We start from the raw sequence: 14,505 nt of genomic DNA on the forward strand, positions 1-14,505 counted from the left end.
CTGAGTGTCCCAGCACTGACTGTGTGTGTATAACAGGACTGACTGTCCCAGCACTGACTGTGTGTGTATAACAGGACTGAGTGTCCCAGCACTGACTGTGTTTATAACAGGACTGAGTGTCCCAGCACTGACTGTGTGTGTCTAACAGGACTGAGTGTCCCAGCAGTGATTGTGTGTGTATAACAGGACTGAGTGTTCCAGCACTGACTGTGTGTGTATAACAGGACTGAGTGTCCCAGCACTGATTGTGTGTCGAACAGGACTGAGTGTCCCAGCACTGACTGTGGGTGTCTAACAGGACTGAGTGTCCCAGCACTGACTGTGTGTGTATAACAGGACTGAGTGTCCCAGCATTGACTGTGTATTTATAACAGGACTGAGTGTCCCAGCATTGACTGTGTATTTATAACAGGACTGAGTGTCCCAGCACTGACTGTGTGTGTATAACAGGACTGTATCCCCCAGCACTGACTGTGTGTAAATAACAGGACTGAGTGTCCCAGCACTGATTTTGTGTCTAACAGGACTGAGTGTCCCAGCACTGACTGTGTGTGTATCACAGGACTGAGTGTCCCAGCACTGACTGTGTGTGTAGCACAGGACTGAGTGTCCCAGAACTCACTGTGTGTGTAGCACAGGACTGAGTGTCCCAGAACTGATTGTGTGTGCATCACAGGACTGAGTGTCCGAGCACTGACTGTGTGTGTATAACAGGACTGAGTGTCCCAGCACCGACTGTGTGTCTAACAGGACTGAGTGTCCCAGCATTGACTGTGTATTTATAACAGGACTGAGTGTCCCAGCATTGACTGTGTATTTATAACAGGACTGAGTGTCCCAGCACTGACTGTGTGTGGATAACAGGACTGAGTGTCCCAGCACTGACTGTGTGTGTATAACAGGACTGTGTCCCCCAGCACTGACTGTGTGTAAATAACAGGACTGGGTGTCCCAGCGCTGATTTTGTGTCTAACAGGACTGAGTGTCCCAGCACTGACTGTGTGTGTGTAACAGGACTGAGTGTCCCAGCACTGACTGTGTGTGTGTAACAGGACTGAGTGTCCCAGCACTGATTTTGTGTATCACAGGACTGAGTGTCCCAGCACTGACTGTGTGTGTAGCACAGGACTGAGTGTCCCAGAACTCACTGTGTGTGTAGCACAGGACTGAGTGACCCAGAACTGATTGTGTGTGCATCACAGGACTGAGTGTCAGAGCACTGACTGTGTGTATATAACAGGACTGAGTGTCCCAGCACTGATTGTGTGTCTAACAGGACTGAGTGTCCCAGCACTGACTGTGGGTGTCTAACAGGACTGAGTGTCCCAGCACTGACTGTGGGTGTATAACAGGACTGAGTGTCCCAGCATTGACTGTGTATTTATAACAGGACTGAGTGTCCCAGCATTGACTGTGTATTTATAACAGGACTGAGTGTCCCAGCACTGACTGTGTGTGTATAACAGGACTGTGTCCCCCAGCACTGACTGTGTGTAAATAACAGGACTGAGTGTCCCAGCACTGATTTTGTGTCTAACAGGACTGAGTGTCCCAGCACTGATTTTGTGTCTAACAGGACTGAGTGTCCCAGCACTGACTGTGTGTGTGTAACAGGACTGAGTGTCCCAGCACTGACTGTGTGTGTGTAACAGGACTGAGTGTCCCAGCACTGATTTTGTGTCCAACAGGACTGAGTGTTCCAGCAGTGATTGTGTGTGTCTAACAGGACTGAGTGTCCTAGCACTGACTGTGTGTGTATAACAGGACTGAGTGTTCCAGCACTGACTGTGTGTGTGTAACAGGACTGAGTGTCCCAGCACTGACTGTGTGTGGATAACAGGACTGAGTGTCCCAGCACTGACTGTGTGTGTATAACAGGACTGAGTGTCCCAGCACTGACTGTGTGTGTATAACAGGACTGAGTGTCCCAGCAGTGACTGTGTTTATAACAGGACTGAGTGTCCCAGCACTGACTGTGTGTGTCTAACAGGACTGAGTGTCCCAGCAGTGATTGTGTGTGTATAACAGGACTGAGTGTTCCAGCACTGACTGTGTGTGTATAACAGGACTGAGTGTCCCAGCACTGATTGTGTGTCGAACAGGACTGAGTGTCCCAGCACTGACTGTGGGTGTCTAACAGGACTGAGTGTCCCAGCACTGACTGTGTGTGTATAACAGGACTGAGTGTCCCAGCATTGACTGTGTATTTATAACAGGACTGAGTGTCCCAGCATTGACTGTGTATTTATAACAGGACTGAGTGTCCCAGCACTGACTGTGTGTGTATAACAGGACTGTATCCCCCAGCACTGACTGTGTGTAAATAACAGGACTGAGTGTCCCAGCACTGATTTTGTGTCTAACAGGACTGAGTGTCCCAGCACTGACTGTGTGTGTATCACAGGACTGAGTGTCCCAGCACTGACTGTGTGTGTAGCACAGGACTGAGTGTCCCAGAACTCACTGTGTGTGTAGCACAGGACTGAGTGTCCCAGAACTGATTGTGTGTGCATCACAGGACTGAGTGTCCGAGTACTGACTGTGTGTGTATAACAGGACTGAGTGTCCCAGCACCGACTGTGTGTCTAACAGGACTGAGTGTCCCAGCATTGACTGTGTATTTATAACAGGACTGAGTGTCCCAGCATTGACTGTGTATTTATAACAGGACTGAGTGTCCCAGCACTGACTGTGTGTGGATAACAGGACTGAGTGTCCCAGCACTGACTGTGTGTGTATAACAGGACTGTGTCCCCCAGCACTGACTGTGTGTAAATAACAGGACTGAGTGTACCAGCGCTGATTTTGTGTCTAACAGGACTGAGTGTCCCAGCACTGACTGTGTGTGTGTAACAGGACTGAGTGTCCCAGCACTGACTGTGTGTGTGTAACAGGACTGAGTGTCCCAGCACTGATTTTGTGTCTAACAGGACTGAGTGTTCCAGCTGTGATTGTGTGTGTATAACAGGTATGAGTGTTCCAGCACTGATTGTGTGTTTATAACAGGACTGAGTGTCCAAGCACTGACTGTGTGTGTCTAACAGGACTGAGTGTCCCAGCACTGACTGTGTGTGGATAACAGGACTGAGTGTCCCAGCACTGACTGTGTGTGTATAACAGGACTGAGTGTCCCAGCACTGACTGTGTGTGTATAACAGGACTGAGTGTCCCAGCAGTGACTGTGTTTATAACAGGACTGAGTGTCCCAGCACTGACTGTGTGTGTCTAACAGGACTGAGTGTCCCAGCAGTGATTGTGTGTGTATAACAGGACTGAGTGTTCCAGCACTGACTGTGTGTTTATAACAGGACTGAGTGTCCCAGCACTGACCGTGCTTGTATAACAGGACTGAGTGTCCCAGCACTGACTGCGTGTCTAACAGGACTGAGTGTCCCAGCACTGGCTGTGTGAGTGTAACAGGACTGAGTGTCCCAGCACTGACTGTGTGTGTATAACAGGACTGAGTGTCCCAGCACTGACTGTGTGTGTATAACAGGACTGAGTGTCCCAGCACTGACTGTGTGTGTATAACAGGACTGAGTGTCCCAGCACTGACTGTGTGTGTCTAACAGGACTGAGTGTCCCAGCACTGACTGTGTGTGTCTAACAGGACTGAGTGTCCCAGCACTGACTGTGTGTGTAGCACAGGACTGAGTGTCCCAGAACTCACTGTGTGTGTAGCACAGGACTGAGTGTCCCAGAACTCAGTGTGTGTGTAGCACAGGACTGAGTGTCCCAGAACTGATTGTGTGTCCATCACAGGACTGAGTGTCCGAGCACTGACTGTGTGTATATAACAGGACTGTGTGTCCCAGCACTGATTGTGTGTCTAACAGGACTGAGTGTCCCAGCACTGACTGTGGGTGTCTAAGAGGACTGAGTGTCCCAGCACTGACTGTGTGTGTATAACAGGACTGAGTGTCCAGGCATTGACTGTGTATTTATAACAGGACTGAGTGTCCCAGCATTGACTGTGTATTTATAACAGGACTGAGTGTCCCAGCACTGACTGTGTGTGTATAACAGGACTGTGTCCCCCAGCACTGACTGTGTGTAAATAACAGGACTGAGTGTCCCAGCACTGATTTTGTGTCTAACAGGACTGAGTGTCCCAGCACTGACTGTGTGTGTGTAACAGGACTGAGTGTCCCAGCACTGACTGTGTGTGTGTAACAGGACTGAGTGTCCCAGCACTGATTTTGTGTCGAACAGGACTGAGTGTTCCAGCAGTGATTGTGTGTGTATAACAGGTCTGAGTGTTCCAGCACTGACTGTGTGTGTATAACAGGACTGAGTGTTCCAGCACTGACTGTGTGTGTCTAACAGGACTGAGTGTCCCAGCACTGACTGTGTGTGGATAACAGGACTGAGTGTCCCAGCACTGACTGTGTGTGTATAACAGGACTGAGTGTCCCAGCACTGACTGTGTGTGTATAACAGGACTGAGTGTCCCAGCAGTGACTGTGTTTATAACAGGACTGAGTGTCCCAGCACTGACTGTGTGTGTATAACAGGACTGAGTGTTCCAGCACTGACTGTGTGTGTCTAACAGGACTGAGTGTCCCAGCACTGACTGTGTGTGGATAACAGGACTGAGTGTCCCAGCACTGACTGTGTGTGTATAACAGGACTGAGTGTCCCAGCACTGACTGTGTGTGTATAACAGGACTGAGTGTCCCAGCAGTGACTGTGTTTATAACAGGACTGAGTGTCCCAGCACTGACTGTGTGTGTCTAACAGGACTGAGTGTCCCAGCAGTGATTGTGTGTGTATAACAGGACTGAGTGTTCCAGCACTGACCGTGCTTGGATAACAGGACTGAGTCTCCCAGCACTGACTGTGTGTCTAACAGGACTGAGTGTCCCAGCACTGGCTGTGTGAGTGTAACAGGACTGAGTGTCCCAGCACTGACCGTGCTTGTATAACAGGACTGAGTGTCCCAGCACTGACTGTGTGTCGAACAGGACTGAGTGTCCCAGCACTGACTGTGTGCTTATAACAGGACTGAGTGTCCCAGCACTGACTATGTGTTTATAACAGGACTGAGTGTCCCAGCACTGACTGTGTGTGTATAACAGGACTGAGTGTCCCAGCACTGACTGTGTGTGCATAACAGGAGTGAGTGTCCCAGCACTGACTATGTGTTTATAACAGGACTGAGTGTCCCAGCACTGACTGTGTGTGTATAACAGGAGTGAGTGTCCCAGCACTGACTGTGTGTGTATAACAGGAGTGAGTGTCCCAGCACTGACTGTGTGTGTATAACAGGACTGAATGTCCCAGCATTGACTGTGGGTGTACAACAGGACTGAGTGTCCCAGCACTGACTGTGTGTGTATAACAGGACTGTGTGTCCCAGCACTGACTGTGTGTGTATAACAGGACTGAGTGTCCCAGCACTGACTGTGTGTAAATAACAGGACTGAGTGTCCCAGCACTGACTGTGTGTGTATAACAGGACTGTGTGTCCCAGCACTGACTGTGTGTGTATAACAGGACTGAGTGTCCCAGCACTGACTGTGTGTAAATAACAGGACTGAGTGTCCCAGCACTGACTGTGTGTGTATAACAGACCTGAGTGTCGCAGCACTGATTTTGTGTGTCTAACAGGACTGAGTGTCCCAGCATTGACTGTGTGTTTCTAACAGGACTGAGTGTCCCAGCACAGACTGTGTGTGTATAACAGGACTGAGTGTCCCAGCACTGACTGTGTGTGTTTTACAGGACTGAGTGTCCCAGCATTAACTGTGTGTTTATAACAGGACTGAGTGTCCCAGCACTGACTGTGTGTGGATAACAGGACTGAGTGTCCCAGCATTGACTGTGTGTTTATAACAGGACTGAGTGTCCCAGCACTGACTGTGTGTGTATAACAGGACTGAGTGTCCCAGCACTGACTGTGTGTGTATAACAGGACTGTGTGTCCCAGCACTGACTGTGTGTAAATAACAGGACTGAGTGTCCCAGCACTGATTTTGTGTCTAACAGGTTTGAGTGTTCCAGCAGTGATTGTGTGTGTATAACAGGACTGTGTGTCCCAGCACTGACTGTGTGTAAATAACAGGACTGAGTGTCCCAGCACTGATTTTGTGTCTAACAGGTTTGAGTGTCCCAGCACTGATTTTGTGTCTAACAGGACTGAGTGTCCCAGCACTGACTGTGTGTGTATAACAGACCTGAGTGTCCCAGCACTGATTTTGTGTGTCTAACAGGACTGAGTGTCCCAGCATTGACTGTGTGTTTCTAACAGGACTGAGTGTCCCAGCACTGACTGTGTGTGTACAACAGGACTGAGTGTCCCAGCACTGACTGTGTGTGTATCACAGGACTGAGTGTCCCAGCACTGACTGTGTGTGTAGCACAGGACTGAGTGTCCCAGAACTCACTGTGTGTGTAGCACAGGACTGAGTGACCCAGAACTGATTGTGTGTGCATCACAGGACTGAGTGTCAGAGCACTGACTGTGTGTATATAACAGGACTGAGTGTCCCAGCACTGATTGTGTGTCTAACAGGACTGAGTGTCCCAGCACTGACTGTGGGTGTCTAACAGGACTGAGTGTCCCAGCACTGACTGTGGGTGTATAACAGGACTGAGTGTCCCAGCATTGACTGTGTATTTATAACAGGACTGAGTGTCCCAGCATTGACTGTGTATTTATAACAGGACTGAGTGTCCCAGCACTGACTGTGTGTGTATAACAGGACTGTGTCCCCCAGCACTGACTGTGTGTAAATAACAGGACTGAGTGTCCCAGCACTGATTTTGTGTCTAACAGGACTGAGTGTCCCAGCACTGATTTTGTGTCTAACAGGACTGAGTGTCCCAGCACTGACTGTGTGTGTGTAACAGGACTGAGTGTCCCAGCACTGACTGTGTGTGTATAACAGGACTGAGTGTCCCAGCACTGATTTTGTGTCCAACAGGACTGAGTGTTCCAGCAGTGATTGTGTGTGTATAACAGGTCTGAGTGTTCCAGCACTGATTGTGTGTGTCTAACAGGACTGAGTGTCCCAGCACTGACTGTGTGTGTATAACAGGACTGAGTGTCCCAGCACTGACTGTGTGTGTATAACAGGACTGAGTGTCCCAGCACTGACTGTGTGTGTATCACAGGACTGAGTGTCCCAGCACTGACTGTGTGTGTAGCACAGGACTGAGTGTCCCAGAACTCACTGTGTGTGTAGCACAGGACTGAGTGTCCCAGAACTCACTGTGTGTGTAGCACAGGACTGAGTGTCCCAGAACTGATTGTGTGTGCATCACAGGACTGAGTGTCCGAGCACTGACTGTGTGTATATAACAGGACTGTGTGTCCCAGCACTGATTGTGTGTCTAACAGGACTGAGTGTCCCAGCACTGACTGTGGGTGTCTAAGAGGACTGAGTGTCCCAGCACTGACTGTGTGTGTATAACAGGACTGAGTGTCCAGGCATTGACTGTGTATTTATAACAGGACTGAGTGTCCCAGCATTGACTGTGTATTTATAACAGGACTGAGTGTCCCAGCACTGACTGTGTGTGTATAACAGGACTGTGTCCCCCAGCACTGACTGTGTGTAAATAACAGGACTGAGTGTCCCAGCACTGATTTTGTGTCTAACAGGACTGAGTGTCCCAGCACTGACTGTGTGTGTGTAACAGGACTGAGTGTCCCAGCACTGACTGTGTGTGTGTAACAGGACTGAGTGTCCCAGCACTGATTTTGTGTCGAACAGAACTGAGTGTTCCAGCAGTGATTGTGTGTGTATAACAGGTCTGAGTGTTCCAGCACTGACTGTGTGTGTCTAAAAGGACTGAGTGTCCCAGCACTGACTGTGTGTGGATAACAGGACTGAGTGTCCCAGCACTGACTGTGTGTGTATAACAGGACTGAGTGTCCCAGCACTGACTATGTGTAAATAACAGGACTGAGTGTCCCAGCACTGATTTTGTATCTAACAGGACTGAGTGTCCCAGCACTGACTGTGTGTGTATAACAGACCTGAGTGTCCCAGCACTGATTTTGTGTGTCTAACAGGACTGAGTGTCCCAGCATTGACTGTGTGTTTCTAACAGGACTGAGTGTCCCAGCACAGACTGTGTGTGTATAACAGGACTGAGTGTCCCAGCACTGACTGTGTGTGTTTTACAGGACTGAGTGTCCCAGCATTAACTGTGTGTTTATAACAGGACTGAGTGTCCCAGCACTGACTGTGTGTGGATAACAGGACTGAGTGTCCCAGCATTGACTGTGTGTTTATAACAGGACTGAGTGTCCCAGCACTGACTGTGTGTGTATAACAGGACTGAGTGTCCCAGCACTGACTGTGTGTGTATAACAGGACTGTGTGTCCCAGCACTGACTGTGTGTAAATAACAGGACTGAGTGTCCCAGCACTGATTTTGTGTCTAACAGGTTTGAGTGTTCCAGCAGTGATTGTGTGTGTATAACAGGACTGTGTGTCCCAGCACTGACTGTGTGTAAATAACAGGACTGAGTGTCCCAGCACTGATTTTGTGTCTAACAGGTTTGAGTGTCCCAGCACTGATTTTGTGTCTAACAGGACTGAGTGTCCCAGCACTGACTGTGTGTGTATAACAGACCTGAGTGTCCCAGCACTGATTTTGTGTGTCTAACAGGACTGAGTGTTCCAGCATTGACTGTGTGTTTCTAACAGGACTGAGTGTCCCAGCACTGACTGTGTGTGTACAACAGGACTGAGTGTCCCAGCACTGACTGTGTGTGTATCACAGGACTGAGTGTCCCAGCACTGACTGTGTGTGTAGCACAGGACTGAGTGTCCCAGAACTCACTGTGTGTGTAGCACAGGACTGAGTGACCCAGAACTGATTGTGTGTGCATCACAGGACTGAGTGTCAGAGCACTGACTGTGTGTATATAACAGGACTGAGTGTCCCAGCACTGATTGTGTGTCTAACAGGACTGAGTGTCCCAGCACTGACTGTGGGTGTCTAACAGGACTGAGTGTCCCAGCACTGACTGTGGGTGTATAACAGGACTGAGTGTCCCAGCATTGACTGTGTATTTATAACAGGACTGAGTGTCCCAGCATTGACTGTGTATTTATAACAGGACTGAGTGTCCCAGCACTGACTGTGTGTGTATAACAGGACTGTGTCCCCCAGCACTGACTGTGTGTAAATAACAGGACTGAGTGTCCCAGCACTGATTTTGTGTCTAACAGGACTGAGTGTCCCAGCACTGATTTTGTGTCTAACAGGACTGAGTGTCCCAGCACTGACTGTGTGTGTGTAACAGGACTGAGTGTCCCAGCACTGACTGTGTGTGTATAACAGGTCTGAGTGTTCCAGCACTGATTGTGTGTGTCTAACAGGACTGAGTGTCCCAGCACTGACTGTGTGTGTATAACAGGACTGAGTGTCCCAGCACTGACTGTGTGTGTATAACAGGACTGAGTGTCCCAGCACTGACTGTGTGTGTATCACAGGACTGAGTGTCCCAGCACTGACTGTGTGTGTAGCACAGGACTGAGTGTCCCAGAACTCACTGTGTGTGTAGCACAGGACTGAGTGTCCCAGAACTCACTGTGTGTGTAGCACAGGACTGAGTGTCCCAGAACTGATTGTGTGTGCATCACAGGACTGAGTGTCCGAGCACTGACTGTGTGTATATAACAGGACTGTGTGTCCCAGCACTGATTGTGTGTCTAACAGGACTGAGTGTCCCAGCACTGACTGTGGGTGTCTAAGAGGACTGAGTGTCCCAGCACTGACTGTGTGTGTATAACAGGACTGAGTGTCCAGGCATTGACTGTGTATTTATAACAGGACTGAGTGTCCCAGCATTGACTGTGTATTTATAACAGGACTGAGTGTCCCAGCACTGACTGTGTGTGTATAACAGGACTGTGTCCCCCAGCACTGACTGTGTGTAAATAACAGGACTGAGTGTCCCAGCACTGATTTTGTGTCTAACAGGACTGAGTGTCCCAGCACTGACTGTGTGTGTGTAACAGGACTGAGTGTCCCAGCACTGACTGTGTGTGTGTAACAGGACTGAGTGTCCCAGCACTGATTTTGTGTCGAACAGAACTGAGTGTTCCAGCAGTGATTGTGTGTGTATAACAGGTCTGAGTGTTCCAGCACTGACTGTGTGTGTCTAAAAGGACTGAGTGTCCCAGCACTGACTGTGTGTGGATAACAGGACTGAGTGTCCCAGCACTGACTGTGTGTGTATAACAGGACTGAGTGTCCCAGCACTGACTATGTGTAAATAACAGGACTGAGTGTCCCAGCACTGATTTTGTGTCTAACAGGACTGAGTGTCCCAGCACTGACTGTGTGTGTATAACAGACCTGAGTGTCCCAGCACTGATTTTGTGTGTCTAACAGGACTGAGTGTCCCAGCATTGACTGTGTGTTTCTAACAGGACTGAGTGTCCCAGCACAGACTGTGTGTGTATAACAGGACTGAGTGTCCCAGCACTGACTGTGTGTGTTTTACAGGACTGAGTGTCCCAGCATTAACTGTGTGTTTATAACAGGACTGAGTGTCCCAGCACTGACTGTGTGTGGATAACAGGACTGAGTGTCCCAGCATTGACTGTGTGTTTATAACAGGACTGAGTGTCCCAGCACTGACTGTGTGTGTATAACAGGACTGAGTGTCCCAGCACTGACTGTGTGTGTATAACAGGACTGTGTGTCCCAGCACTGACTGTGTGTAAATAACAGGACTGAGTGTCCCAGCACTGATTTTGTGTCTAACAGGTTTGAGTGTTCCAGCAGTGATTGTGTGTGTATAACAGGACTGTGTGTCCCAGCACTGACTGTGTGTAAATAACAGGACTGAGTGTCCCAGCACTGATTTTGTGTCTAACAGGTTTGAGTGTCCCAGCACTGATTTTGTGTCTAACAGGACTGAGTGTCCCAGCACTGACTGTGTGTGTATAACAGACCTGAGTGTCCCAGCACTGATTTTGTGTGTCTAACAGGACTGAGTGTCCCAGCATTGACTGTGTGTTTCTAACAGGACTGAGTGTCCCAGCACTGACTGTGTGTGTACAACAGGACTGAGTGTCCCAGCACTGACTGTGTGTGTATCACAGGACTGAGTGTCCCAGCACTGACTGTGTGTGTAGCACAGGACTGAGTGTCCCAGAACTCACTGTGTGTGTAGCACAGGACTGAGTGACCCAGAACTGATTGTGTGTGCATCACAGGACTGAGTGTCAGAGCACTGACTGTGTGTATATAACAGGACTGAGTGTCCCAGCACTGATTGTGTGTCTAACAGGACTGAGTGTCCCAGCACTGACTGTGGGTGTCTAACAGGACTGAGTGTCCCAGCACTGACTGTGGGTGTATAACAGGACTGAGTGTCCCAGCATTGACTGTGTATTTATAACAGGACTGAGTGTCCCAGCATTGACTGTGTATTTATAACAGGACTGAGTGTCCCAGCACTGACTGTGTGTGTATAACAGGACTGTGTCCCCCAGCACTGACTGTGTGTAAATAACAGGACTGAGTGTCCCAGCACTGATTTTGTGTCTAACAGGACTGAGTGTCCCAGCACTGATTTTGTGTCTAACAGGACTGAGTGTCCCAGCACTGACTGTGTGTGTGTAACAGGACTGAGTGTCCCAGCACTGACTGTGTGTGTATAACAGGACTGAGTGTCCCAGCACTGATTTTGTGTCCAACAGGACTGAGTGTTCCAGCAGTGATTGTGTGTGTATAACAGGTCTGAGTGTTCCAGCACTGATTGTGTGTGTCTAACAGGACTGAGTGTCCCAGCACTGACTGTGTGTGTATAACAGGACTGAGTGTCCCAGCACTGACTGTGTGTGTATAACAGGACTGAGTGTCCCAGCACTGACTGTGTGTGTATCACAGGACTGAGTGTCCCAGCACTGACTGTGTGTGTAGCACAGGACTGAGTGTCCCAGAACTCACTGTGTGTGTAGCACAGGACTGAGTGTCCCAGAACTCACTGTGTGTGTAGCACAGGACTGAGTGTCCCAGAACTGATTGTGTGTGCATCACAGGACTGAGTGTCCGAGCACTGACTGTGTGTATATAACAGGACTGTGTGTCCCAGCACTGATTGTGTGTCTAACAGGACTGAGTGTCCCAGCACTGACTGTGGGTGTCTAAGAGGACTGAGTGTCCCAGCACTGACTGTGTGTGTATAACAGGACTGAGTGTCCAGGCATTGACTGTGTATTTATAACAGGACTGAGTGTCCCAGCATTGACTGTGTATTTATAACAGGACTGAGTGTCCCAGCACTGACTGTGTGTGTATAACAGGACTGTGTCCCCCAGCACTGACTGTGTGTAAATAACAGGACTGAGTGTCCCAGCACTGATTTTGTGTCTAACAGGACTGAGTGTCCCAGCACTGACTGTGTGTGTGTAACAGGACTGAGTGTCCCAGCACTGACTGTGTGTGTGTAACAGGACTGAGTGTCCCAGCACTGATTTTGTGTCGAACAGAACTGAGTGTTCCAGCAGTGATTGTGTGTGTATAACAGGTCTGAGTGTTCCAGCACTGACTGTGTGTGTCTAAAAGGACTGAGTGTCCCAGCACTGACTGTGTGTGGATAACAGGACTGAGTGTCCCAGCACTGACTGTGTGTGTATAACAGGACTGAGTGTCCCAGCACTGACTATGTGTAAATAACAGGACTGAGTGTCCCAGCACTGATTTTGTATCTAACAGGACTGAGTGTCCCAGCACTGACTGTGTGTGTATAACAGACCTGAGTGTCCCAGCACTGATTTTGTGTGTCTAACAGGACTGAGTGTCCCAGCATTGACTGTGTGTTTCTAACAGGACTGAGTGTCCCAGCACAGACTGTGTGTGTATAACAGGACTGAGTGTCCCAGCACTGACTGTGTGTGTTTTACAGGACTGAGTGTCCCAGCATTAACTGTGTGTTTATAACAGGACTGAGTGTCCCAGCACTGACTGTGTGTGGATAACAGGACTGAGTGTCCCAGCATTGACTGTGTGTTTATAACAGGACTGAGTGTCCCAGCACTGACTGTGTGTGTATAACAGGACTGAGTGTCCCAGCACTGACTGTGTGTGTATAACAGGACTGTGTGTCCCAGCACTGACTGTGTGTAAATAACAGGACTGAGTGTCCCAGCACTGATTTTGTGTCTAACAGGTTTGAGTGTTCCAGCAGTGATTGTGTGTGTATAACAGGACTGTGTGTCCCAGCACTGACTGTGTGTAAATAACAGGACTGAGTGTCCCAGCACTGATTTTGTGTCTAACAGGTTTGAGTGTCCCAGCACTGATTTTGTGTCTAACAGGACTGAGTGTCCCAGCACTGACTGTGTGTGTATAACAGACCTGAGTGTCCCAGCACTGATTTTGTGTGTCTAACAGGACTGAGTGTTCCAGCATTGACTGTGTGTTTCTAACAGGACTGAGTGTCCCAGCACTGACTGTGTGTGTACAACAGGACTGAGTGTCCCAGCACTGACTGTGTGTGTATCACAGGACTGAGTGTCCCAGCACTGACTGTGTGTGTAGCACAGGACTGAGTGTCCCAGAACTCACTGTGTGTGTAGCACAGGACTGAGTGACCCAGAACTGATTGTGTGTGCATCACAGGACTGAGTGTCAGAGCACTGACTGTGTGTATATAACAGGACTGAGTGTCCCAGCACTGATTGTGTGTCTAACAGGACTGAGTGTCCCAGCACTGACTGTGGGTGTCTAACAGGACTGAGTGTCCCAGCACTGACTGTGGGTGTATAACAGGACTGAGTGTCCCAGCATTGACTGTGTATTTATAACAGGACTGAGTGTCCCAGCATTGACTGTGTATTTATAACAGGACTGAGTGTCCCAGCACTGACTGTGTGTGTATAACAGGACTGTGTCCCCCAGCACTGACTGTGTGTAAATAACAGGACTGAGTGTCCCAGCACTGATTTTGTGTCTAACAGGACTGAGTGTCCCAGCACTGATTTTGTGTCTAACAGGACTGAGTGTCCCAGCACTGACTGTGTGTGTGTAACAGGACTGAGTGTCCCAGCACTGACTGTGTGTGTATAACAGGACTGAGTGTCCCAGCACTGATTTTGTGTCCAACAGGACTGAGTGTTCCAGCAGTGATTGTGTGTGTATAACAGGTCTGAGTGTTCCAGCACTGATTGTGTGTGTCTAACAGGACTGAGTGTCCCAGCACTGACTGTGTGTGTATAACAGGACTGAGTGTCCCAGCACTGACTGTGTGTGTATAACAGGACTGAGTGTCCCAGCACTGACTGTGTGTGTATCACAGGACTGAGTGTCCCAGCACTGACTGTGTGTGTAGCACAGGACTGAGTGTCCCAGAACTCACTGTGTGTGTAGCACAGGACTGAGTGTCCCAGAACTCACTGTGTGTGTAGCACAGGACTGAGTGTCCCAGAACTGATTGTGTGTGCATCACAGGACTGAGTGTCCGAGCACTGACTGTGTGTATATAACAGGACTGTGTGTCCCAGCACTGATTGTGTGTCTAACAGGACTGAG

This window comes from Heterodontus francisci, unplaced genomic scaffold, assembly GCF_036365525.1.
Source record: "Heterodontus francisci isolate sHetFra1 unplaced genomic scaffold, sHetFra1.hap1 HAP1_SCAFFOLD_793, whole genome shotgun sequence".
NCBI lineage: Eukaryota > Metazoa > Chordata > Chondrichthyes > Heterodontiformes > Heterodontidae > Heterodontus > Heterodontus francisci.